At 42.3% G+C, this 27,807-nt stretch overlaps 1 protein-coding gene across 16 annotated transcripts in view; it reads right to left on the bottom strand.

Annotated features, from left to right (window-relative positions):
- Nucleotides 1–27,807, bottom strand: part of RAD51B (RAD51 paralog B) — a 672,310-nt gene that overhangs the window by 169,636 nt on the left and 474,867 nt on the right. The gene's annotated exons all lie outside the window — the stretch shown is intronic.

The raw sequence follows: 27,807 nt of genomic DNA, 5'->3' as shown, positions 1-27,807 counted from the left end.
GGGGCTCAGTTCATTACCACAAAAGCTGATGAATTAGAGAAGGAGAGGGATTAAGGTATATGAGGCTAAAAGTAAAAACCAGCATGAGTTTCCTTCAGGCTTAGTGAAAGTGACCACCACTCGGCTAAAAGATACAGTTATCTTTCAATAAGAGATTGCACTGAAGGCAGCTTGGAGCCATTGCTAATAATAAATCAAGCCACTCAGCATCCATGGAAGAAAGACATAATGCTACTACATAGAATAAGAGCCAGTTATGAAATAGTCTTAGATTAATAGAGTTGCAAGACTTTTTTAGCTTGATAAGAGTCTTAACTCCGTTTTCCTTATCAATATAGAAATGGTTACATATGCATATAAAATTCCTTTGCCCTTTCAACCCCTGCGCACACACACACACACACACACACACACACACACCCCAAGAAGAGGAATCTGGAAGATCTCACCATTTCATATCAATTTGTATTAGACATCCTTATCCCAAGAGAAACCTTCTTTTACTTTCTAAGACTTTCCTATGAGAGAGAGGATCTGAAGTAAACTTTATCTGAGCTTCCAGTCTACTCTAAGTTGCACTTCAGCTACTATCTTACATCTCCAGAGCTTCACTGATCCCTCCTGACATCATCAGGAGGAAATCACTCCTGCTTTCCTCCACTTCCTCCTTAGAGGCAGGCTCACAAGTCCTACCACCTAGAAGCCAGCCCTTACTATCATATCTAGCACTTCCTGAGGTCTCCTCCCAACCTCTGTGCCTACTTTGGCCCTGGGCCATGGGAGGAATCCCAGCCATAGATGGCACAGTGGTTTTGCCTTCTATCCTCAAGATGCCATCTCTGTTCAATGAGGAGACTAAGTACAGAGAGGTTGAAGTCTACTGAATTAGCTAAAACAAAATAAGGTCTTGAGTTTCTCATTTGTTATCTTCTCACTGCGTCATCTGATTTTCACCCCTCAGTGTGGAGCAGGAATTGGTCCTTCTTTCTGGGCTAGACATCTTTGAGGGTGGTCTGCCAATTTGCATGGCCTTAAGCTCCTGGGCCCAAATACTACAACAGATGAATGTGGTTCAGTGGTTCTAGGCTGGAAGTGATTTTGTTGGCAATGTTGAAGTGGGAGTGCACTGGCATCTAGAAGGTAGAAGCCGGTGATGCTAAACATCCTGTAATGAAAGGATAGCCCTCCACAAAAAAGAACTATCCAGCCCAAAACATAATAGTGCTGAGGTTGAGAACCCCCAGGGGAGGTAACACCAACTATCTGTCTTCTCTGATTCAAGCAGGTACAGGCATAAATTAGATGGATGTCAACAACTGGGGCCTCAACAAGTCTGAGGATTTCAGATTGAAGAGGAATTTAGCATAGAAAAGAATAAAATTCAGGGTGACCTTGGTTCATTATGCACACAATTCAAAACATACACAAATTAATGTGAAAACAAATAATCCTCACTGTGCTGATCTGATGACATCACTCCCTTAAAATCCTCTGGCATCCTCTGTGCCTGAGGATAAAACAGTAACTCCTGAACAATGCCTCCTGGGCTCTTTGTCATCTGCAGCTACATCCCTCTAAGCTCCTTCACGGGATAGTCTCCGGTAACCTCCTGACCTCTCTGTCCCCATCCTCCCTGACCTTTTGTCAGTAGTTAATAAAGCTTCCCTCTCCTTTGGCATCGAATTTACTGGCCTCTTCTGCTTCCCCTTGTGCCATGTTCATTGCTGCTTTCCCTGCTCTGCTTTTCTTCTCCCTCTCTTCTTAGTTGTGGTGGACCTCAGGCAGCTGGCCAAGGCCAGGGTTTTCCTGTCTCATACCCAAATGCCTCCAGTGTCTAGGAAAGTAATGTACATTAATGAAGAGGCCAGTTTACATTTTAACATGCAGAAATACTTTACGACCACAAAGAGATGTACTCTTTTCCATTTCTCTTGAAATATGTCACCCTCTCTGTCTTTCATTTACCTCTTTTTGAAAGAGGCACATGAACAGAGAAATATTTTCTGCTATAAAAAAACTAACATTGCAAGGGCAATAGCTACTGATTTTTCTTTTTTGCATTTTTAAAAAACAGCTTTATTGAGATAACTCATCTAGCATACAATTCACCCATTTAAAGTGCACAGTTCAATGGCTTTTACCACATCCATAGAGTTGTTCAACCATCACCACAATCAACTTTAGAACATTTCCTCACCCCAAAAAGAAACCCCATCCTCCTTAGCCATAAGCCTCCAGGCCCTCTTTCCTGCCTCCCAGCCCGGGGCAACCATTAATCTACTCTTTTCGTTTGATCTTAAATGTTAGGAGATGATGGGGAGCTGTGGAGACTGAGGAGCATTAGAGAATTCATCCACGATCTCAAGGGGACAGCCCCTGTCCAGCTCCAGCTGTTGTTGTCATGTGGCAACACAAATTCATAGTTAGCCACATCTTTTGATTTTTAAAAGAGAAGCCAGAAATCAACATTTTAAGTACAATCTCCTGATTTAAAAATACTGGCTTAATTTTTAAATTTTTTCTAACACACAAATAAACATGCTTAATAAGCCAGATATGACTCATTCCCACCAAGCTTGCAATGTCTGCTCCATATGGCATGGCCTCACAAGGATGACACCCATGTGGATGATTTCTAAGCCTTTGTCTCAACCTCTCACTTGCCTTAGCACCTGCCCTCCATTTCAACCACAAGAACTACACGCCTGACCATAATGAATTTTAGCACCATAAACTCAATCCCTTCAAATCAAACTCATATTTTCCCATATAAACTTATTTCGTCTTTGTCCCTTTCTTTGGTCTTCCAGTTAATCTGGTTTGAAATGTCAGTTCCATTTTTAAAATTCTCTTTCTCCCATGTTCCTTGCTTCCCATAAATTGTGAAGTCCTATTGATTTAACTGTAAAATCTCACCTCCATCCATTCCCTACCCTCCATTCCTCCTACCTCAACCTTTGATCAGACCCTCACACATTAGCTTTCACCTGGGGATGACTGCTATAGCTTTCTAACTGATGTCCACATGGCTGTCCCAGTGTCTCCCTATGAAAGCCCATCTTCTCTTCTACTGCCTGATTAACCTCTCCGAGCACACATCTAAGTACCTACCCTGCTACTTATGATCAACATGCTCAAAAACTTCCAATGGCTCCCAAGGGCCTTCACAGAGTTCTAAATTCCTAAGATTGGCATTCAAGACTTTTCTAGCCTGTGCCCAACCTGCCTTTCTACAGCTCTTCCCGCCATCCTGCTTCACATAGATTTTGCTACAATTTAATCACTAGTGCCCCATGTCCCCTCCACACTTGGAATGCCTCTATGTCCGCACATTGTCCTCCAGACCATTTCCTACCTGCCACTTCCCTGATCATCTCAGAAATAATGTATTCCTCCTCTAAACTCCCATAACACTTTCACTCTCTTATGTTACTGTCAGTTTTCTATCCTGTAGCAAATTACTTGTGTGCTTTCCTTATCACCACTAATATATATTTTAAGTGGGCCAAAGCCATGTCTGATTTACGCTGGTATGCCTGAATCACTTAATATAAGTTCTGAGACACAGAAGATGTTTAATAAATACTGGTTAAATAAATAGCTAATAAGTTATTCTCCTAAACTTTGAACCATGTTATATACTTGTTTTAGCAGCAGATTTACATTCTTAATTCTATCTTGCTTAAGCTAAAATTAATAGGTTTACATTTTTCAAGCAAAGTCTAGAAGCTTGTTGCCTACATGCCTGCTAAGTGACAAGATGAAGTGAGGCTGAGCTTTAAAGTCTGCCAAGGAAAAGCTACGTGTGAATAACTAGGAGTTTCTAATTAGTTAAGCACTCAAAAATTTTTCTTAGTAATGAAACTGTAAGAGCTTCCCAGGTCTAGAAGATGTTTTCAGAGGTCAGAGCCATATTTGGCCAACAGTGACTATTTAAAGAACTACATGTCCCTAAACCAATGAGAATCGTCTAAGAAAGTGCCCATATACTTGGCTGTGTTCTGGAAAGGTAAGCTCAAGTCCTAACTAAGGGCCATGAGCACAAATGACCATGGAAAATGGAAATCCTGAGTGAGCAAGCTTGAGGAGATACATTTTCAGGAGTGCTTATAAACATTAAGCCACCTGCAAGAGCAATAAGAGCAGGGCCTTGGAAGTTAATGATAACAAAACACAATATTTTTGAAGTACTGTAAGGTAGGCCCTCGATAAGCCCTTTACAGAGGGAGGGCTTACGTCTTCTTTGAGCTTCACATCTTAGTCATATCTTTTCTGTTCTCCACACCACCCTATGAGGTAGGTAATATTATCATCCCTATTGACAGACTGAGGGTAGGAGAGATTAAGTAACTCGCCCAAGGTCCCATGGTTGGTTAATGACAGAGCCAGGGTTCAAAGCCACGCCCACTGAGTCTTAACCACAACTCCAATTAGCCTTCTCTGGATTCATCATGTCAAATAGACTGCTACTCTGCCAGCCCAGAGGGTCTGTATGAAGGCCCATCTCTGGGAAGACACTGACAGAGGTGTGCTGTGAGCATCTTATCTCATCTGCACTCTGCGTGTCACTCAGGCTCCACATTCGGTTTCCTCTGTTCTGATGCATAGTGATAACCCAGGGCAAGGGGTTTCCAGAAAGACGATGCATGCCCTAGCTCCGCAAGTTATTTAACTTCATTCAACTGGCCCAGCAGCTAGATTCATGCAAATCAGGTGGCCTGAAACTAACCCTTTCTGGTTGGAGGCTTAAAAGTCTGGTCAGGATTGGAAAACTATTGCACTTAACAGGGTTTCAAATATGGGAAAACAACTGAAGAGTGGTTATAGGTGGTGGGATCACTTGAGAGAGAACTGGGAGAAAGGGAAGTGAGGAAGCAGTCAGTTACCATAAATTTGTAACTTTATTTTCAACTAGAAAACTCAGTGGTCTCATATCTTTTGACTTTCAAGTATTCCTAAGCGAGGGCTGGCATAAATGATCACTAAAGCTGTTTATGGGAAATTTAAGATAGAAGGAATTTGCTTACTGGCTTTTCAGAAAAGGTGATTTCCTGCCCAATGACCTAATTGGTCAGGAAATAGATAAAGTGAATCTTTTTTATGCTCATTTTAAGCGGAAGTTCTAAAATTGGGGTGCTCTCTCTTCTCTCTTCTTTTTGATGATGGTGATATTTAGACCTGCCAAGGCAGTATGACTTCATTGTATTGGAATTTGGTTGATTTCAATACAAATAAAAAAATCAAATAAGTGACCTGGGTTTTGAAAACATTTTCATTATTGGGGATTTTTCATTGTCACAGGATTGAGCCTGTAGAAGCATCTGGGTAAGCTACACAGAGAAAATCTAATTTATTTACACTGAAGTCAGGTCTCTCTAAAAATACTGTGGGAACATTCATTCTCTACTCTCTCAGAGACACATTTAGGTAAGTCAAAGCATGCTCTCTTTCTGTGATTGCTTACCCATCTGTAAAATTGTGAGTAATAATTCTTGCCTCCGGGCAACCAAAGGTTCTCCGTGACCCTTAGATAAAGATACTTGATATGTATAAATAATGGGGAAAATGATGATCAAACACTGAAGATGAAATTCTAGGGGGAAAAGAAATTTAATCATCATTTTTTACATTTTTTTATTCTGCTAATAATGAGGCAAGCTAGTAAAGCTCAGTAATAAAGTGGTTAACACCACAGGATTTGGATTCTGGAATATCTTTCATGACTACTATCTTTTGGATCCACTTCCCCACTCCTTTGGAGTGGGAGTTGGTTATGAAGACAGATTTCTCACAAGGCTAGGGGCTCTCTCTCTGCTCTGTACACAGGGTGTAGTACTTGTGCAATCAGACTGGAGGAGGATAATCAGGTTGCTATGTAGCCTTGATTTCCAAAAAGGTAAGGGGCCTCTGGTACCAACCCGTGTCAGTATTTACAAGGGGCCTGTTGGGGAACTTCAATGAGGAAGCTCTTCTCTGAAAACACTTCAATTTATGACTCCTGTGCTAAGTATTTCTGGGAGGTCAAACTGAATCTCCAGGACATAACATAAAAGCATCTGCCCTGTAGCAAAAGGGTCAACTTTAAAAGAATAGACTTTTCCATGTTAAAAAAATAAAAGTGTAAATAAAACAGTGACTCCCAGAATAGGAAAAGAGGGGAAGGAAAAGTTCATGGCCTGAGTGGGGTGGATATTTTGGACATTTGGTCCCTCCCGTTCCTTCAGATGAAAGGCAACTTATTGAGACTAGAAAGAGGAAATTCAAAAAAAAAAAAATAAATAAAGAGAAAGAATAAAAATAACTAAAAATGTTTTCAGGGAAGGAGATGGTATGTTACCAATGGAATTGACATTCTCCTCTTATCTCTTGTCCTCACGTCCTGAAGCATGTTCTGTATAATGCACGATAGCATATAGTCAGCTGCTGGCTAGGAGGCAAGACCCTGGAGCTCTATTTCTAACTTAGGTGTGGGCTTTTGGTGAGACCAGATGGGAGAAGGAGAGTGATGTAACAAAGAACACCAGAGTGGGGCTTGGTAATGACCAGTTACTTTACCTCTCTGAGTCTCAGTTTCCTCACCCATGACAAGGAGGGGTTGTTCAAAATAATCTCAAAAGTTCCTGCCTGTACTAAGACCTTTGAATCTATGGTATTTTGATGACAAGGAATTAGTTCCTCATTCCAGACCTCACTTTTTCCAGGAAATTTGAGAATGCTCTATTCCACATGTTATCTTTGAATGGCAGTGCCTTACCCAGCATCTATTTAAGCCTAAAGAGGGTGCAGCCATGTGGTCCTTTTCCTAAGAGCAGATTTCTCTCCAGACTAGGGATTTTCTTAGTCTATCCTACCTACTAAAATCTTATGATGGGTAAACATGTGCTGGCCAGTGGCCAAGTCCCAGCAAACACAACTTCATAATAACAAAGCTTAAAGATGGAAGTCTGAGTGAGAGAGTAGGGATTAGAAGGGGATTATCATTCATTAAATTCAGTTTCTCCTGTTTAAAACCAGGCCCATGGAAGTAGCTGAGCTTCAGCATATGTTTTCTGTTGGGTCATTCATCTGAACTGGGGAAGTGACTGAGAATCTTGGTTAGCCCCAATAAAAAGATGAAATAGTGACATATTTAAATCTGCTTTTTCCTAAGTTTCCCAGACTAGCCTAAATTCCCTCTGTTAGTAGATCATCCGCTCATGTTCTATGGGATGCAGAAAGCCAGAATTTCAGCAACCAATGTTGAAGGCAATGAATGGTATATAAAAAAGGTAGGTAGATTGCATAGAATAGGCTATTTCTAGAATAAGGATTCAAGATGACCTACAAGCTGTGTGAGGCCACAAGGCAAAGGTATCATATAAAAGAGATTGGGATGGGCTCAGACATCTATCCTCCAGCAAAATTAATTTCCTTGGGGGCTTGTGGTTTACTAACTGAACCTGCGAACCAGCTGTATTCAGTGTGCACTCTACTTCCTCGGGCCTCTAAAATTGACAATGGTCTGTAGGTTAAATTCTAACGGAAGTGATATTTTTGACCTAGCTCTATAAATAGAGCACTGGAAAAAACCCATCAGCTGCAAATGGCCTAGGGACCACACGCTATCTATTAAGTAAGTAACCACAGTATCTTGTGCTGCCATTTTAGACGGGGGAAAAAAATATCTTTTGTTATTTATAATCTTCTGAGCTTTGAGATTCTCAAAATACTTTAAGGCTATTAGTCTTCTTTCAGATTTACAAATAAAGGTTTTGAGGCATAAAACCACACAATAACTGCCTCAATATCATCTGCCCACTGAGGAAGGCATTTGGCCTGGTAAAGAACAAGGCTCCTTCACTTTGGTAAAGCAGAAAATTTCACTCCCAGCGTCTCTTGGCCAGAGGTGAGAGAGGTGAACACAGTCTTCACTTGCACAACACACCTAGGCTGATCCAAGTTTCAATAAATCTCGTTACTGAGGAAGGTAAGAAATGTGGAGACAAGAAAAGGTGGGGCAATCAGAACCTTTGGAATGCAAGAGCAAGGGATAGATTAATCCTCCACAGCAGAGGGTAGAGACAGAGTTGGCTAATCACTAGGATAAAGACTGGTATGCACCAGCACAAACCACTCAAATAACTCCATTGGGCTTTTGTGGGGAGAGAAAATACTTTAAGTTTCCCAGAGTCTTAGAGTGGGCATATAAGTTATCATCCAATCAGGACACTTTTGAAAATGACACGGGGACCTTTTAATAATTATATTGAGACAAAGATAAATCAGGATTGTTCTGGGCAAACCAAGATGTATGGTCCCCCAATAGAGATACCATGAAGGAAATGCCCAAAATTAGGATGAGGATGCTCACGCCACAAGAAACTGGTCAGTCTGGAAACTGTCTCATTTGCCAACCAAAAGTTCTGTAGGGGATAGTGTATAGGGCTTCTCTGCTATGTTTGCAGTGACAATCATTAAGGTGCTCAAAGTTAGCTAGGCACACAATGACAGACTTGAGAGGAACAGAACTAGGGTGTCTGAAAGACACAATCTCCCCCCCACCACCCCAGTTTAGCTTCCAATATTCGCCAGGAGGCCATGCCCCTGAACCCTTTCTCTGATAATACAGCTTTTCTCCTGCTAACTTCTATTTAAGGAAAAAAAGCCCTGAATGGGTGACCTGTAGCTAGGTCTCCTGACCCTTTGGATAGAACACTTTAATGAAAAATAAATTCATTCACCAGAGAAAACACATATGATCCTTAAGTAAATACTAGCAAAATAAAACAGAAAAAATGAAAACCCAACCATTTAAGGAAATCTGAGTCATTTTCTTTTTGAATTTAAGCTTCACTCACTATACGCCAGGAAGATGCTTATGTGAAGTGAGTTTTCTTCCACAACAATGTGTTCTATCTGCTCACTGTAAGTGAGTCCAAATCATGCGCATCGGTCATCCTGGTATGAGCTCAGCTTTTCACTTTCATTCTAGAATCTGAGGCAGCAGGAAGGTACCGGAGCTGGATTCTAGTACATGATACCAGAGCTAGATTCTTTTAGGTCTTGTGTATTACACATGGCCATCACCTCATTTTTTGACCATTCGATATTTTTTCAGGTGCTGCTGGCTGAAGCAGAAACACTGCCGCTTATTCTGACTTCAGATACAGTCCTGGCTGCTGGAAAAAAATCACCCTCAGATGTGTACATTCAGCCAACTCCCTTTGGAGGAAGCTGGGAAGGGTAAAAAGTGGCATATCCTTTATCAGTAACTCTTCCTGAGGAGATTTAAACTATAGTGAAGTAATATTTGATAGCTTTACATATCCAAGGAACTAGTCTGGACGAGCAGCAAGCCAGGTGACAGCCCACTTGACCGGAGAGCAAAGGGACACACTAACAGTCATCGGGTTTGCTTTTGGAAAATCAGCTCACAAGGCAAAGCCAGAACCAGAAGACAGGGTCCTCTCCCAAGGCCTTGGCTGATGCGGAATCGGGCCCAGGGAAGAATGCTTTTGCTTCAGGCTGGCGGTGGATCACTGGCTCTTTGCAAGTAATAAGGACAGAAGGGAAAAAGAAATGCTGTTGTTTATCAGGAAATATGTCCTTGAAAAAAAAATATTTCTTTGAAAAGATCAGTGGCTTAAAAACCATTAATGAAAAAGACATTTCAACTAAATACAACATCTAATCCTGGTGTAACCACAGTACCAGGAACAGAATTTATAACCCAAAATATGGCTCTTTGGCATAAGAATTATTTTAGGCTGATTAAGAAACAGCAGACACAGGGAAAAGCTCTGAAACCCTAGTAGAAGTTACCTTACAAACAGGTGAAAGAAAAATTTCCCTTACAAATAGGTAACTGCTACTAGGTTTTCAGAGCTTTTCCCTGTGACTGCAGTTTCTTAAACATAATCAGCCTAAAATAATTCTTATGCCAAAGAGGCATATTTCGGGGTGACAAATTCTGTTCCTGGTGCTGTGGTTACACTGGATTGGATCTTGGTTCAGAAAAAAAAAATCCTGCCATAAAGGACATTTTTGGAACACCTGGCAAAGTTTGAATATAGCTGGGATGTTAGATAATAGTATTATATCAACACGAATTTCCTGGGTGAGATCACTGTACACTGTGGTTATGTAAGAGAAGTTCTTGTTCTTAGGAGATAAATGCTGAAGTATTTGGGGCTGAAGGCTCATGATGTCTACAACTTACTCACAAACGATTCAGCAAAGATCACAATAATAAAGTAATATTTTAAAAATAAACTGATAAAAATGAGAAAGAAATGTAGCAAAATGTTAATCTAGGTGAAAGGTATATGGGAATTCACTGGACTTTTTTGGGAATTTTTCTATAGGTTTGAATGCTTTTTCCAAAACAAAGAAAATTCGCATGGAAATGTAGGTTGGATGACCTAAGAGATGACCTGAGTCGCTGATATAAAATCAGGACGTGGAATTGGGTCTCTGGAGAAATTACTAGGGCATTGTTTCATATGTGTGTTTATGCATCATAATCACCCGGTTTACTTTGAAAAACGCAGAATCCTTGTCTCTGTCCCAAACCTAATGAATCAGAACCTCTGAGGGGTGATGCCCAGGAGTCTGCACTTTTGAAAAGCTCTCCCAGAGGACCTCTACATACGCTAAAGTATTAGGCATTTGTTTTTTCCCTTGCAATTGCAGACTCAGACCCCACGGACAGCCCATGTACTGTCACAGACACATTTGCGTTAGAAAGCCTCCACCTAGTGTCTTTGATGTGGCTCTGTGTCCTTTTCATCATGGAAGACTCCATTGTGGTGAATGCCCTTTCGCTTAGTTTTTAAGACTTCCATGTGCCAACTTTATCCCTGACCCCCATTTCCCAAGGGGAAGAGAAAAGAGCAATGTAAATGTTCTTTAGAAATGCCATAATTCATCAGGTTGGAGTTGTTGCCAGAGAAGCCAACCCAAACCCTAATTCAGAAAGTGGAGGAGAGGCAGCTGACAGCCTGGGGCATGAAATAGGACAGGGCTAGTGATGGGGCCCAGGTTCCTGCTCAGGCAGAGACCTTCATTAACGTCCCTCCTCAGTCAGGCTCCTTGACCTGTACTTCTTACAGACACCAAACATAGCTCAGCTTTCAGAGTTCAAGCTTCCCTTTGTTTCTTCAGTGAGAATAGGACAGAGTGCAAGTGAGGGAGTCAAGAGAATAAAGCAGGACAGGAGTTAAAAGCCCTGAGGTGCTTTGAAAACTCCAGAGGACATAAGAGCAACTGATGAATTCAACTTGAAGCACATTAACAAATACTGCTTCCCTCGATTCTGCAACATTGGTATAATCATTATTCCCATTTCATAGGCAAACAAGTGACTTGACTACCGAAACCTACCTAGTCGGCGGCAGAGCTGAGGCCTGAGCCCAGGCATTCTATGACCTTCTGTTGTTCCAGCAGCCTTCCTTTTGGCATCAGAGAGCACATCGTTGTGGAGAATGCTTTTAATTATCACCTTGCCCAGAGTGGGAAGATTTATTGTTATGCTTTTCTCCCACCCCGTCTCAAGTACCCCTTTGGGGAGTAGAATGATCATGATAGGAATCAGGATATTTTCAAGCGTGGGAAGGAATGGAATGCTGGCGTCACATATGTTTGTTGCCCCTGAAGGCTCTGAGACCGGGGAGTGGGGAGAAGTAGATCGTTGAATAGTTTGGTGAGGCAGTCCCAGTGTCCTCAGCACTCCGAGTTTTAGACAAGAACCCAAAGCTTCTTTGGGTTTATTTTCCCACACTGGTGAATTCACCTGGGCTGCCAAATTCCTTTGGTTCAGCTTGTGCTTCCTTAACATCTGGAGCTGGGCTGCCTGAGTCAAAGCTAGGAGATGCTGCTATACTTCTCCCTTTTTGGAGTGTGCACACACATGTGCAGGCACACACATACACACGAGGGATATCCCCATGGCCATCATGCCAACAGAAGGCTCACAAAAAATTGGGGCCACAGAGGAAGGGAAAATTCCATTTGTAACACGAATTCACACTGGCCCCCAGATCACAAGTTGCAACGTCCAACAATGTGCAGATTGCCCAGGTGTGGAGATGTTAGGCAATGGAGATGACCTTGCTTTAACTTCCTCAAGATTCCTTCACAAGAATGTCCCAGTCCCCAGGGGTACAGTCAAGTACTTTCAGGCAGCAGCCTCATGGCAGGAGAGGGAACTGACGGATGAAATGTGCTGATGCTAACAGGGTTATTTTAATTGCGGGGAACTGGTTTTGGTGGCAGCAGGCGGTTGGTACACATCTGCTAAATACAAATTCTTTTTTTTAAAATTTTAATTTTAATTGTTTTTTTTTGAGGAAGATTAGCCCTGAGCTAATATCTGCTGCCAATCCTCCTCTTTTTTGCTGAGGAAGACTGGCCCTGAGCTAACATCTGTGCCCATCTTCCTCTGTTTTATATGTGGGACACCCACCACAGAATGGCTTGCCAAGTGGCGCTATGTCCCCACCCTGGATCCGAACCAGTGAACCCCGGGCTGCCGAAGCAGAACGTGTGAACTTAACTGCTGTGCCACCGGGCTGCCCCCTAAATACGAATTCTTAAGCAAAGCAATTTCCTTCTTCCTTGAAGGCCATTGTTCATCTAAAAATGGGACAGAACTATGGGTTTACTGAAAATGACCAAATTCAGCAAAGTGTCCAAGACCACCATCTTGGTGTGACTGTCTCACATCTCTGACGTCAGTCAATATCAGACATTAAAGAATTATGAAGTAACATTCTGGGATACTTAAGTATGTTCCAGGCACTGGGCTAAACACCTTACATACATTACCTGTATGAGGGAGGTACTATTATCATACCAATTTTCTAGGGAAAGAAGCTGAGCTACAGAGAGAGTAAGCGATTGCTCAAGGTCACCTGTCAAGTGGCAGAGCAAGGATTTGAACCCAGCAGTCTGACTAGTCACTTCTTTCATTGCTTCTTTTAGCCATTTAAAAAGTATTACAAGAATGACCATTTATCTCCTTCTCTGGGAGGGAAAATTCATAGAGCCTCCTCACCCCATTTTCTAGATATTATACTCTTTTTCTTTTCCTTACTAAGCTGTAATACTCAATTTCTTATTCAGAATCATCTCTCCCTGGATAGAAAAGCATATTTTAATAATTTTCTCTCCCTATTGTTGCGAAACTCTTAGTCATATGATAGGTTTCTAGAACCTGATACTGAAAAAAACCAAACAAATCTCCAGGTTCTGTACATTTCCAGCTGAAAATATGTAAAATAACCTTACTTGCCAAAATCATGACTGGCTTTCCCTCTATGACTATAATCTCCACATCTAGTTCACCTTCTTTGCCAGAAGTAGATGATTACATATCTTTTGTATCTTAGGATGCTTCTGCATTTTATGCCATTTCTAAGTAGAACTGCTATGTTAATCATAACTACAATCCCACTGATAATTAAACTATTTCTTTTGTCAATGTTAACTCTACAATGAAAAATAAAGCGTCACAAGGTGAATGTGACAGAGTCAGAAGAACCCCACAGGGAGCCAGTTAGTCTAGCTTCTCATCTGTAATATGGTTGTGGGATGGGAAGAGGGAAAATAATCACAGTTAACATTTATGTTCACCTACTATGTGCCAAAAACAGTTCCAGGTACTTTACATGATAAAAATCTTTTAATCGACTCAATAATCAACATCAGGTTGGCTACTATTATTGCCCTCATTTTACAGATGAGGAACTTTACCCACATTTTTATAGCTGGTAAGTGGTGGAGACAGGATTCAAACCCTGACAGTCTGGCTCCAGAGCCTACGTTCCAGCCTTCCCCATGATTCTGATGAGCAGCCAGGGCTGGGAGTCCTGGTTCTAGCTGACTTCCTGTGTCAGCAGCTGAGTCTGACCCCAGCAGTAGATTATTATAGCATCCTTAGCCAAGGATGGTCTGTAAAGTTTTCATGCCATTTCCATAGACTCATCTTGTTTATGAAACAGAGTAATGGTGCAAACAGCAGAGTCATGTATTAAGCATATTTTTTAAGTAAAAGATTTTATCATCGTTGTTCCTAAGGAAAAGTGACATGCCTAAGGTCACACACTTAGTCACGGGTCAGTTCTGGAACAAACGCCCCTTCACGTACATTCCTTGAGCCTCAGGCCTATTGCTTCACTTGGAAGACATCATGGCCTCCCCACCTGATGAGGCCCCTCTGTAACTGCATATAGCTTTGAGCAAGACCAAGGGACCACTGTACCCGCTTCTAAATTAAAAACAGCGCAACAGCAACAATAAAATAGTAACAAAATAAATGGCAGACAGACCTCTAGGGTATAAAAATTTCCTTAAAATGATGATCAAGGGAAGAAAAGGGAGGGCTCCTTCTTTAAAGAGGCCAGAGCCGGCCAGCAGGAACCTAAAACTCATTATTATTCTATATTTTCTTTTTGTATGACTGAAAAGTTTTCCTACCCTCCCTCCTCCCACCCCTATCAAAAGAATACCCCACAAGATAATCACAAACCTTAAAAGTAGTCAACTCACTTTAAAAACAACTTAAAAATAACAACCCAGAAACCCATAGTGGTTGCAAAACAGTTTTGTGTGGAAGAAGGGCAAGTTGTCTCTCCAGAGAGGGTAATTTCATAGGGTTGGGAAAAGTGGGGGTAGGGGAAGGGTGGGAGCGCAGAAGAAGGGGAGGCGGGAGAGGAGGGGATAAAGGAGGAAGAATCGCTGGCTTTAAAAAGCAACATTGTCCAGAGAGGTGAAAGGGAACAGATGGCCGTGGAGAATGTGGCCCTCAAAGCCCCGAAGAAAGGGGCGATGCTGACAGATCTCGCTGTTTCCCATTGATGCCTGAATGTTCTAATGTGGGGAGCCGAGGCCAGTGCAGGGGACAGACCTCTGTTCCCAGCGGCGCACTGGGGCACTGGTGCTGAGGCTCACTGAGAAAAAGAGCAAGGGGGATGGGGAGGGCAAGCAGCTGTGGCCAAAGAGGGAGGACAGTGGGGGTGTGCAGGCTTCCACAGCCTGCTCTGCTGGCGGGCCCAGGAAGGCCAGCCCAGTGCTGGTCTTTGCCCCGGGAGAGGTGAAGGAAAGGACAGCAGCTGGGGCCCAAAGTCAGCATCCTCCCCCAGAAAACACACTGGGGGAGGCATGTCTGGGACAAAATAGATACCTCGGGAGAGGGAAATGAAGAAAATACTCCAAATGCTTTTAGAGGATTGAGACATTCAAACTACAATAAACAAGAAATTCGGGTCTTTGAGAGAGGTCAGAGAATCCTGCCAAGTAAATCCCATATTATTTCATGGAGTCTCAGGGCAGAGAAGTGATTTGCTGAGGAAACACAGAATGAGTTGGTGGCAGACTCAGGAAGGAATCGGGGAGTTGGTCTCAGAGGTCTGAGTCAGCCCCCAAAGAGGGGCAGAATTCAAAGCAGGGCTTTGCCGGACACAGTGGGATGACAGAAGGGGCAGAGCGGCCTCTGGCGCCCAGGGTGTATTCATTTGTCTTCATGTGTGTGTGTGGGACAGACCCCTGGATGGACTGCTGTGGGCTCGTAGCTTACAGTTGCACCAAACTGGAGGATGTCACTGGAGACTCACGTGTCATCACAGAGTGACACTAGTACAGGCACCTATGGCCTTCTAGGGGGAAAGCCCAACAGTCAGCCCCTGCAGATGGCCCAGAGAACAGGTAAAGGGGAGGAAGGGCATGCAGAAGCAGTGATTAAAAAGAGGCCCGTAAACTTCAGGGGACAAACAGGCCATCGATGTAATTTCCTTAATATAACTTCGATCAAGAAACTTCTTGTTCCAAGTGACCTCTTGACCTGTCCCTACACCCTCGAGAGGATGATGATAAAATTCAGCCCTGCTCCTGCTCACTATGGAGGGAGCCACATTCTTCCTGGCTCACTGTCCAGTTGGCCCACAAAGAGCCACAAGAGCTCAAAGCATTTCTCTGGTTTTGATTTTCCTCTCTCTTCTTCTCTGACCCTGAAAATGAGAAAGATCTGAACTCAGGGCTGCAGGTTTTGAAAGAGTGGGGCATGAGTTTGGAGAAACAGATCCTTCCTCAGAACAATCATTTGGAAACATTCCCACATGTCTCAGCCCCCCATAAACGTCTCTCACCTAACCCTCAGTGGGAGTAGGGGATGTCAAAAGGTGGCTCTAAATATATTTAGTGTCCTTGCCAGTTCACCTTTACCTGGGCTAGGTCTCCATTTCCACAGGAAAGAGGATGCCACAATAGCCATCAAGCCCCAAGTTTTACACTATACCTATAGCTGAGTTTCTGAGAAAATTCCCATGGAGCAGCATAGCAAAAAGAGATCAACCACAATGAAGACTTTGCCTTTTATTCCCTGCTTCATCCAAATTGCTCCCCAGGCGCTTCAGATTCCGAAGCTCCACTAAACAAGCTTATAAACAGCAGCCCAGCCACTGCATTGAAATGACTTTGTATAGCTCCTAAGTGAAATTCCCCCGAGGGACAGAAGATGCCCAAGGCTTTAACAATCACAGCAGAACACGGCCTCAGTATGAGAATAGAAGACAAGTACACTCTGACATCCCAATTGAAACTCCAGGCTGAATCCACACAGAAGAATGTAATTACCTTTCCTCGTTTGACGGTGCACTAAAGAAATTGGAGAAGTGAAATACCTATTAGGTCCCCACTAATCCTCCTCCTAAATTCAAAGCAGGCTAGTCCCTGGAATTCATTTCTGAGTATTCTTACTCTCCACTATTGTTAAACAGCTCAATTGATAAGTGCTTGCAGCTAATAATGCTTTCTACTGAGCTCACCCCCTCCTCTTTCCCAGCCGCTCAAAGCACTTTACAAATATCACCTCATTATTCTTTATAACACTCAAGTGAGCCTGATAGGTGAAGAGGTTCATTATCTTCTTTTTACCAATAGGGGAAATAGACAAAGAAGAAGTGACTCGTTTAAGCCAACAAAGCAGAGGCAGAACTGGAACTAAAACTCAGCTGTCCTCCTGACTCCAAATGTGCACATGTCCTATGTCAGCTTGTAAAGCTGTTCTGCTGACAGGGCAGGATTTTCTAGCTGTGGGCTGTGTTGTAATCAACAGGTCCACAGGATTGGGGCACTGGCTGGAGGGGAAAGGGCAGGAGTCGAGATGGAGAAGCCCCACGTGAATGGCCTTACCTAGTTCGGACAAGTCACTTCACCTCTGAGTCTCAGTGTCCTCCTCAGGAAAAGGAGGGGTTTCAGCGAGAGGGTCTTTAAGCTTCCTTCCAGCACTTAGATAATTAGTGAAGACAGAGTTTCAAAAGAGGCATTCTCTTTTTCACCAGCCCCTTGTAACAATCTGGGCTTCGTTTCTCTTGTAAGCCTGAAATAGCATCCTTGTCCTTTTACAGAGCGCTCTACGTCATCCGCTGTCCACCCAAATGACAGTGGGGATCAAATCATCAGTGCGAGGTGGGAAATGGAAGAGGTGGTTATCAGGCATCAAGGCCAAGGACTAAAGAGAGATGGAGACAGATAGGGAGCAGGGAGATAGAAGACTGGAAGGGTCATAAAAAGAATTGGCAAACAACATTTTGAGCTGTGCCTGGGCCCCACCCAGGGACACTCCTTACATTCCAAGTAACTTATGACAAGTCCTTCAAAGTATAAGAAGGCTCCAAAGAAACAGGGTTTGCTTTGGTTTTTCTAAATACAGGAGTCATTTGCCAACCCTAAAACCCATGTGAACAATGCCCCAATGTGCCCTGAGGTGGTGGCTTTCCATTTAAACAGAATTTCATTTTAATGAAATAACACTGATGTGCCTTCAAGTTAATTAAAACCGGATTTTACAGGTGGCTTCATAGTTTATAATTTGTGTTGCTTGAGCCAGATACGCCTGAGCCTTTAGAAAACCTGCAGTATTTTCTCTCACTCATCTTTTACACTTTCTTTTCCTAAAGGATGCTTTCATACTCTGTTTGCCACAAAGAGAGTTGGAGAGAGAAGACATTTAGTAAAATCAACATTTGTTTGCAGGAGAAGCAGCCCCCGCAACCAGAATAATGACCTTGGAGAGAGTTTTGGGTGATGGGCTGATTACAGTGACTGGATATAAAGGACCGAATGTGCAGCTGCCAGAAAGAAACACATTTTTGTAATATCTCAGTTGTTTCTATTGGCCTGGCCTTTCTCACATTCACCATGGGAACTGAGTCAACAAGTTTGCTTGCTTTTATTTCAGTGATTACAGAGCATTCTTTTTTCCCCTCACATACAGGGAAAAAGAGTAAAGAATAGATATCTCCTGAAAGTCAGAGGCTTGACGATTCAAAAAAAATGGGTATAATTTTATTTATCTTCAAATCCAGCTGTAAAAGTAACTAGTTGCAAGCTTTATTCCATCTGCTCTCTCTGAGGACCTCAGCCTGACCTTGTGGAACCTTCTTTCTGGGAAGTTAAAGAATTTCCAGGATTAGCTCAAGTCCTGAGGCTGCCAACTGTGACAATCTACAAAGCTCTCTTAGGTAATGATTCAGACCCCACTTCTGTCCAAGGCCAAGGTGGTCCCTAATGAGTTGGAAATATTCTCATTTCCTGGACATAGACCGTAATTATGGCGAATTGACCCCGGAAGAATTTCAGAAGGGCAAGCTTAGCATCTCTACACACTAAAGACTTAACTGATATATCTGTGACATCAGAAATATAATTGAACTCGAAAAGCAAGAATTAAGAGGTCATCAGAAACAAGTTTAAAAGAGAATACCACAAGGAAGGAAGGAAAGAAGGAAGGAGGGGCAAGGAGGGAAGGGGAAAGAGAGAGAGAGAGACAGAAAGAGAGAGAGAAAGAGAGAAAGAAACACCTCATAAATTTAATAATAATTGATCTCCACCACCTGATTCTAGAGGAGGCATCTCCTGAACTGAATTTTTGAATTCTCCAGCAGTAGGGCAAGTGTCCAATGCTAATCAGGTAAAATGCCAAATTCCTCTCACCATCACAGTCCCAAAGTGAGGAAAGAGAAAGAATTATCAATATTCTCAATTTATTGTTGGGTGACTCAGAGAAGGGTAAGCCTTAGATCCTACCAGGAATTGCACTAGTTTACTGTAGTCTAGAAGTCACCCTAATCACTCCTCAGACCCTGTTTTTCTCTGTATCTCCTACATCTGGACAGGATCCTCCTGTATCTCAGACATCTGGGTAGTTGACAGAACATCAAAGTAATCTTCCAACTCCTTTCTGTGACTAACTCATTCTGTGACATCTTTAAGCCTCAGTTTTCCCATTCGAAAAGTGAGGGAGTAGGACTAGAGGGCCTCTGACATCCCTTCCATCTCTAAGATGCCCTACTACTACTGTATGTCTGCATATATCGGCTCCAGCATCTTTCCCAGCTACAGTATGTATGTTTTAAGTTTCACCCAATGCTGGTCCCCAGGGGTCCCTGACAATGTCTGAGGAGTCTCAGGTCATGAATTCAAGCTTTAATGGCCAACAGGAATATTTACTTCTTTTCACTCCTGCAGAGGAAAGTTAACATCAGAATACCAGTGTTCCAGGTGACCTCACTCAGGAAAACTCAATGGCATATGCCAACAGATACAATCCAAAATGGGTAAGGATGAAGGCCCGAATGGGAAGATTTAGTGTGTAAACCAAAACCACAACAGGGTCAGCTCTCAGTGTGAACATCTAGGAAATAAATGAGTAGCTTTTTAAATAAATGACTAGACCTTCAAGGCTTAGAAGTTTCCAGTACCCAAGATTTGCAGTCTAGTTATGACCCAGCTCAGCAACTATATCCATGACAATGGATTTCCACAATGTTAGCTGAGGAAATTTTAAGAACAGTCAGCAACTCTAAGGAACTTTTCAATCAAGGACTCCAAAACGTTATGTAAGTATTATTTCTTATGATACCAAACAGATGTGGCAGTGAGGCTCTCCATTTGAGAAATAAGGAACATTTTACAGACTTGTCTCAGGTTATAGAGTAAGCTAAGACTCAAACAGAGACTCCAATAAGCCACTCACAGAATTATCTGGGTTCCTAGTGGGTTATACATTATCAGAATATCTGGGTTTAAAACAGTAGAGAGAAATTTAGAAGATTCATTGAGAAACAAGAGGCCTAACTTGGTCTTGAGTATCAGATTTCCCTGGCGACTCACTGGTCCATTCGCTTACTAACTTTATTCAGAAGTCTTCTGGAAGCCTGATCAGGATGCACCAAATCTAGATCTATCAAAATTACTAATATAGATACTAATGTGTGTTTGATTTTTTCAAATAGTAACTTTCCACTTTTCTATTTTACTTTTCAGGTCAATTCAGAATGCAGCCTCCTTAGGATAAACTAACATTCAGAATGCTTTGGTAGATCTGACATATTGAACAAAAAAGTAAATCACAAAGTAGTATGTGCACTATGGTGAAATTTTTGAGAAAAATTTACGTAAGTATTTATATGCATAGAAAAGTGGCTACAATTACAAACACTGATATTTTACACTGTCTTACCATAATAACATTAAAATTTTTATTTTCTTTCCTGGTTATCTATATTTTCTATTGGTACATACAATAACATGGATAAATTTTATAAACATAATGTTCAGCAACAGAAAGCAGTGCCAAATAAAACCTACTATATGGTTCTCTTTATATAAAGTTCTAAGACAGGCAAAACGACTCTATGGTTGCAGAAATCCAGACAGTGGTTACCTTTGTGGGAGGTGGGGACAGGGTAGTGACAGGCTAGGGCAGTGACAGGGGAGCTTCTGGGGTACTATTAATGTTCTGTTTCTTAATCTGGCTGCTGGTTACACAAGTGTGTTGACTGAGAAAGTTCATGGAGTTGTACACTTATGATATATAAACTATTTTGTTTGTGTTATACTTCATTTTAAAAGTTTCTTAAATTCAAACAAAACAAATCCTGAATCCAGAGGTTTCCTCACACATACTCTCAGAATGTCTACAGAAATGACTATTTGTTAGGGAGGGGAGAGAGATTTCAATCTGCGCTTTCAGTTGCACAGCTGTCTCCTCTGGGTGGTGGTGATCACAAGCATGAGACAGCAGCATCTCCATAGCTCCATCTCTGAGAAAGGGGCTCTGGAACCTGGCTCATAGAAGCAGAAAGAGAAACAGAGATTTACACCATTGACTTTACAGACAGACGTGACTATCAGTGTCCTTCACATCTCCCTTGACAACATTGTATTAACGTTGGAAATCCAACTTTTCATTTGACTCAGGCTCACTAGAAGGGTTGATGAATCAGCCTGGACCAGATGCAGCCACACTGGGAGGCACACTTCCTGCACTGTGCTTACATTCATGACAACAAGCTAAAAGGGGCTAAATCTGCTAGAGGAGATGCACTGTGAAGGCTAGGAGCTTGTATCCCCAGTGCCTAAGCAAGACCTGCCATAGAATAGGAGCCCAGTAAATATTTTTGAAGAGAGTTGGTGTATAAATCCACATTTAAAAAGAAGAAATTGTTATAGCTCAAGTAGAAGTTAGCATGAATGGTAAAGGGAAGGGGAAAAGATGGAGTAGGATGATATACATTTGATTGGTGATTTGTGTCTCTGTCCCTCCAGTGTCCCTCAAGTAAGCTAATTCAGGCAAACTAAGGCATGGGGAGATTTGTGCTGCTGTAGATATTTGGTAAAATCATTTAGAACAGCACCGTCCACTAAAAATATAACGCAACCCACAAATATAATTTAAAATGTTTTAGGAGCCACACGAAAAAATTTTTTTAAAAGGTAAAATAAATGTTAACCATATATTTCATTTAGCACAACATATCCAAAACATTACCCCTTCAACATGTAATCAATAAGAAAATTGATATTTTACATTATTTTCCCCGATACTAAGTCTTTGAAATCCAGTGTGGATTTTACACTTACAGCACCTTTCAAGGGCTTAATAGTCACATATGTCTAGTGGTTACTGTATCAAAAGTGCAGGTCTAGGAGGACATCCATTTGGTGGAAGCTCTTTCAGAAAAGATGAATGACGTGTGTGTGTGTATGTCTGTGTGTGTCTGTGTGCAAGAGAGCCTGAGAGTGAGAGAGCGAGCGAGACTGATTTGATAGTATTTAACATTGGTTCTGTCCGTTCCTGAAGTCAGCTGTGTCCCAGTCCATAATTCCTATAGAAATGCCAGTATCCTTACGATAATTTCCACCTTCTGCTTAAGCTACTTTGAGTATGGTTTCTGTCACATGCAATAAAATGAGTCCTAACAAACCGAGCCAGAGAGAAGGCATGCCCACGGGTGCATCCCGCTTTAGAGGTACGATGCCTGTCACATAGGCGACACTAAATCAGCGTTGTTGAATTTATAAATCAAGATATAAAGTTATTAACAAAAATTCTGTCCTGGAGGCTTTTCTATCACTTGCTATAGGTTGCACAATTTGTACATCACTTTTGAGAACAAATGAACCAAAGTCTAGTTCCAACTTGAAGTATTCCAGGTACATTTTGGCTGTAAATTCTGAATCAAACAGGAGTTTAATAAGGTGCAGGCGCTACAAGTTACCTGGACACTGTCCATCTGAGACGGCTGCAATGTAAAAGAAATGAAAATAACAGCCTTTCTATCAGCCAGCATACCTCCTGCTTCATCTCAGGGTTTGTCTTCCTGCCAAGACACATTTATTTCTGTGTGTCTTCAGTTAAACATGGAACTGGAGTCTGAGGGGAAGGGGTCAGTAGTTTAACTCTGCTGAGGAAAAAGGAGCAGCCATTCCTGAGACCATTGCCCAAATCTCTTTGTTATTTAAATGCCATCAATAAGTTTGGTATTTCAGTATTGTTTTTCATTCTGCTTTGTGGGACCCAGACCTGCACAAGAGAGGTGATATCAATGATGTACGGTTTCGTCTCCATTCCAATTTTTCTGCATCACAAACCAGTCTCTGGGCATCCTAAATTACATATGCTGCCTCTGTTCCTGGGATATCTTTGCAGGAGGTTTAGTGCCAGTAAGTTAGAAAGGCAGGACTAAATGAGAGGCAGAAACAATCAACTTCCCACTGCTCGATGGGAACCCCTCCTGGGACTGGGAAGAGAGAGAATTCCATAAAAAGGAGTTCTGGATCAGCTTTCAAAACCTCTAATGCTAAAGGCACATTCAGGCCAGTGAGATAGGAGGAAATAGGAAGGGCCACTGGGGTACTGAGTAGCATCAGGGCAGATGGTCAGAAAGGACCAAAAAAAGCAAGGCCTCCATCTCCTGCTGTTACCATTCCTGGATGGGCCATGCACAGATGTGGGAGGAAATCTGCAGAATTGGCTATAACTCCTGCCATCCAGAGACGTGCAAGATATTCAGTGGGGCCTTACAGCAAGCAGAGGAATGGGCAATGGTATGTTATCGCTACTTGTGTATGAGTCATAGGCTTATAAACACTTTATATCCTGCATAGATCATTCAGCATTTGAGTTGGGAACTTAACCCAGTTGTCCATGGAGCTATTCCTGATTTATCTTGGTTGAAAGGGCTAAGAAGGTCAAAGAATACTTAACCTTTAATATTCAAATTTTCTGCTCATCATAATTAGGAGTGGGAGAGACGCTTAGCAGATGGAGCCCTCGGCAGGAAAGCAGGACTCCTGGGTTCTGCCAATAGCTTGTGTGTGGCCTTATGTAAGTCCCTGCTTCATCTCAAAGATTCCATTTGTAAAAAGGGGCGACAATAACTTCCAAAGGAGACTGCCTTAAATGTTAATGAGAGCATATCTGAATTACCTGTAAACTTTAGAAATAGTGCTGAGGAAATAGAGCGAATGAAGTGATTAAGGGACCACCTTAAGTGACCATAGTGAGTGGCTAAAAGCACAGACTCTGGAACCAACTTCTCGGTTTCAATTCTTGCTCTGCCACTTACCAACTGTTTGCCTTTGGACATACTACTTAACCTCTCAGTGCCTGTTTCCTCATTTGTGAATTAGAGATAGTAGTGGTACCAACATGGATATCATTAAATGAGTTTGTATATGTTAAATGCCTAGAGCAGTGTCTAGCACATATATAAATATTAGCAAGTTTTGCTATTAATAAGTACAGCATCATTTCATTTTTTGAGCTAGAAAATACTTCACAAAGTATCTAGTCCTTCTTAGAAAACACCCTTTCACAGATGAGAAAACCAAGGACAGAGAGGTCAATAGAAATTATTTGCACAACCTAGCCAGCTCGCCAGCAGAAACAATGACATTTCTGAACAACTATGCTCAGAAAGTACAATAACTGTCATCATTAGATGCTCTTACCGCTACGCTGGGACTACAAGTAAGACATGTCCTTCGGGGCATAGTCCTGGGGGACAAATTAGGTCTTACCTATTTTGGCTGCCCAACGGGCCCTTCTGAGAGACACAGAAAGCATGGGAGAGCATCTGGCTGGTGGTAAACAGCGCTATCAAACTTCCAAGGTAGTCACCCTGAAACTGCCAGTTGCCCTGAGGGGGTGCTGGGGGGGAAAGGGGGTGCTAGGGGATGAAAGACCAAAATCTATCACATTGGCTAGAAGAGTCTTTTGGAAGAATGAGTTAAGTCCAGAGGGTTCCACTGCTGTTATGGGGGCTGGAGAAAGCCTTCACCTCAATGTGTTGCAGCAGTGAAGGGTGGCAGGCCTGGCAAGCTGCCAGCTGCGGAAAGGCTGCGGCCCAGCTGACGGGAGAGTCAGGCTGAGCAGTCCCACTATTCCCTCGAGATGTGGATCAAGCTCACAGCCAGGGGAAGTGGGGATTATCACAATGTGGTGTCCGAGCTAATGAGTTAGCAAAACAGAGACAGATGGCAACTGCAGTAACTTAACTCGCCCGGCTCTGTTTGCAACGCACTCCCACAAGCTTCTCCTCTGTCCTTATGCTATCTAACTCTGCCCAGCCCTCTCCATCCATCCCAGAAGATCGTGGTCACAGAGAAATCATCCTGCATGAAAAGGGGCTATAATACTGCTTTCTAAACACAACAGTCATCCACCACTAGGTACAGTGGTGGGGAGGAGGTCTTTCAGACAGCTTTGCAGAGATACTGACCTCTGGTTCTAGAGGGAAAGCAAAGTTATTTTTATTGAATTGTTATTTTATACTTGAAATATGATTCCTCATAACAATTGCTTAAAAGGTACGCAGCTGCATACGAAAATGCTAAAAAGAGGTATAACTTGCAACTTAGGGATGAAAACAAGAAAGGGAACTTTTATTCTGACTCTCAAAATGTTTCCTTTAGTCAGAACTCTAGGCCATGGAATAGCTTCTTTCCTAGGCATTTAACACGTGATAAATGATGTTAGTGTATGCTTAGACCAGACACACCAACCTTGCCACTTTGGGAGGCAAACAACTGCTTTACAAGTTATCTACCAGCCTGTGCCTCTTTTAAGGTTTTTTTCCTGCTTCTTTTCCAATGGTCATTGTTTCCAGGTGGCATTACTGTGCCAGCTGCTGGGAGACTCACCTAGCACCGAGGCCAGCCAGGACAGAGCCATACTGGAAAATCCTGCCTTGTACTTTCGAGAATTGGTTTATTTTTAGAATAATCTCTTTAATAATAAAATTCCAACCATGTAAACAACAGCAGACTTTCAAGAAGAAAAGGATGTTAAAAAAAATCTCTGGTTTATGCATTTTGGTAAATGGTTTATTTTCCCCCTATTCTATTAGTTATTTCATTCAATAAGGTAATAAGAAACTTCAAAAAATTGGGTTAAACTTCATTGATGCAAATGGGTTTTGCTTTTGTGAAGTGAAAAGCTGCCTCATGAGAAGAAACTTAAGTGGTCATTGAATTATTCGATAGAAAATGCACCTATTTGAGAAAGAAGCTTCTAAGCAGAAAGTATACTCCTCACTCCCACCCACACCCCAAACTTCCCCATCCAGTGACCTCCTCCAGGGCTGCTTGCTCACCTCTGTCTTCTTATAGTGGGTCTTGGGGTTGACACAGGGTACAAGTGATCAGCTATAAGAATCTGTAGCTTACCAGCTGGCAGGATCAACTTTAGACCAAATGATATCTGGGGAAATATTGATATTCTACCCCTGATCATATGCCTGATAATGAGGGGCAGCAAAATATGCTGATGGCGATCTTGAACAGTGAGTGCAGAGAGTAACACTCTGAGGGAACAAAATATAACCTTCTTGGAAGTAGAACTTCATCGTGGAACACACTTCCCAACCCCAAGGGTCAGCTGCAACTAGGGACAACCTCCTTGTTAAAGGAGGAGGGTGCTGGCCCAGTGGCACAGCGGTTAAGTGCACACGTTCTGCTTTGGTGACCCGGGGTTCGCCAGTTCGGATCCCGGGTATGGACATGGCACCACTTGGCAAGCCATGCTGTGGCAGGTGTCCCACATATAAAAAAGTAGAGGAAGATGGGCACAGATGTTAGCTCAGGGCCAGTCTTCCTCAGCAAAAAGAGGAAGATTGGCAGCAGTTAGCTCAGGGCTAATCTGGCTAAAAAAAAAAAAAAAAAAAAAAGAGTGGCAACTACTGCCACTGTGATCTGTAAGGGCTGGCCCGGTGTTGCAGCAGTTAAGTGCACACGTTCGGCTTCGGTGGCCTGGGGTTCGCCAGTTTGGATCCCAGATGCGGACATGGGACTGCTTGGCAAGCCATGCTGTGGTAGGTGTCCCACATATAAAAAAGTAGAGGAAGATGGGCATGGATGTTAGCTCAGGACCAGTCTTCCTCAGCAAAAAGAGGAGGATAGGCAGCAGATGTTGGCTCAGGGCTAATCTACCTCAAATAAATAAATAAATAAAAATAAAAATAAAAAAGGAGGAGGGCACCCTGAAGAAGTGAAACTGATAGATGATCAGCATCTAGTTCAGTTACATTTCCTCCACATGCATATCTGTGTTGTATACCACAGGGTTTCTCAACCTCAGCACTGGTGACAGTTGGGGCTGGATAAGTCTCGGTTGTAGGGGTTGTCTTGCGCACTGTAGGACGTTTAGCAGTATCCCTGGGTTGATGCCAGTAGCAGGCCCCTCTAAGTATGACAACCAAAATGACTTCAGACACTGCAACACTGCCTGGGATGAGAACCAATGGTATGCTGGTATACGTGGTAGAGCTAAAGATTCTGAAAAATCTTGAATGAGAGACATTATAATCTTATGGTTGTTATTTTGAAGAGTTAAACAATTAGCTTATAAAATATATTTGTATCCTGTTTAATAAAAATCCAACTCAGAAGTATCCAAAGAGATTAAAATACTAAAGGGGAACTAGTACCAAATGACAAGAGGCATTGGTTCCTTCCAATGGGGAAAAACTTAACAGCAAAATTAAGAATTAATTGATGCTTTCCAGTGGTGGTTTCTTATCTAGAAAGAGGGATCATAGAGAACTGAAGGAATATAATGAATATAAACAAGGCCATCTGATATCAGAAAGTACAGTGGCCTGAGTCTAAAGACCAACAGAGCTGGGCCCAGATGGGCCAGAAAAAGCCATGTGACACTGTGTTAGTAATTTAACAAGAGGTTTTTTTTTTTCACTTGTTCCCAAGAGTGCTTTCGTTTTTAACCATGCCACCTTCATCTCTCAGGAAGCTATCCACATACCATGAGTAGGATATGTCTTTAAAGTGGTTTTTGAGCAATACAGGATACACTGGTGCTGGTTCAGTCAATGAGATGGCTGGTCCAAGTGAAAGCCGGAAAAGCGAATACAAGGTGAAAATTTTAATTTCATTAGCTTGGAGAGCAAATCAACTGTACTGAGTAGTATTTAAAGAGTATTACGTTCTGAGTCCTTGTGGGGAGGTTCTGTCTTTTCACCTAGACTTAGC

Source organism: Equus caballus, chromosome 24, assembly GCF_041296265.1.
Source record: "Equus caballus isolate H_3958 breed thoroughbred chromosome 24, TB-T2T, whole genome shotgun sequence".
NCBI classification, from domain to species: Eukaryota; Metazoa; Chordata; class Mammalia; order Perissodactyla; family Equidae; genus Equus; species Equus caballus.
This window is presented reverse-complemented; position numbering and strand designations above follow the sequence as displayed.